Here is a 1,050-nt window from a genome sequence, read left to right as displayed (position 1 = left end):
GTGCATCTATGCAGGATGTGTTTTCTCGTTCACTGTCGTTTGGGCCTTATCTAGTGCCTATATTCAGATGTGTCTCTCGTTCACTGTCGTTTTGGACCTTATCTAGTGCCTCTATTCAGGATGTTTTCTCGTTTCATTGTCGTTTTGGCCCTTATCAAGTGCATCTATGCAGGATATGTCTCTCGTTCACTGTCGGTTTGGCCCTTAATTGGTGCCTCAATTCAGTATGTGTTTCTCGATCACTGTCGTTTGGGCCGTTACCTATTGCCTCTATTCGTAATGTGTTTCTCGTTCACTGTCGTTTGGCCCCTTACCTAGTGCCTCTATTCAGGATGTGTCTCTCGTTCACTGTCGTTTGGGCCCTTACTTAGTGCCTCTATTCAGGATGTGTTTGTCGTTCCCTGTCGTTTGGGCCCTTATCTAGTGCCTCTTTCCAGGATGTGCTTCTCGATCACTGTCGTTTGGGCCCTTACCTGGTGCCTCTATTCAGGATGTGTTTCTCGTTCCCTGTCGTTTGGGCACTTATCTAGTGCCTCTATTCAGAAAATATCTCTCGTTCACATTCGTTTGGCCCCTTACCTAGTGCCTCTATTCAGGATGTGTTTCTCGTTCACTGTCGTTTGGCCCTTACCTAGTGCCTCTATTCAGGATGTGTTTCTCGTTCACTGTCGTTTGGGCCCTTATCTAGTGCCTCTTTTCATGATATGTTTCTCGTTCACTGTCGTTTGGGCCCTTTCCTAGTGCCTCCGTTCAGGATGTGTTTCTCGGTCACTGTCGTTTGGCCCTTACCTATTGCCTGTATTTAGGATGTGTTTCTCGTTCACTGTCGTTTGGCCCTTACCTATTGCCTGTATTCAGGATGTGTTTTCCGTTCACTGTCGTTTGGCCCTTATCTTGTGCCTTTATTCAGGATGTGTTTCTCGTTCACTGTCGTTTGGCCCTTTCCTAGTGCCTCTATTCAGGATGTGTTTCTCGTTCACTGTCGTTTGGCCCCTTACCTAGCGCCTCTGTTCAGGATATGTTTCTCGTTCACTGTCGTTTGGCCCTTAC

The sequence above is a fragment of the Mya arenaria genome, chromosome 17, assembly GCF_026914265.1.
Source record: "Mya arenaria isolate MELC-2E11 chromosome 17, ASM2691426v1".
Classification (NCBI taxonomy): domain Eukaryota; kingdom Metazoa; phylum Mollusca; class Bivalvia; order Myida; family Myidae; genus Mya; species Mya arenaria.
The sequence above is the reverse complement of the archived record's forward strand: the minus strand, read 5'-3'. Positions refer to the sequence as shown.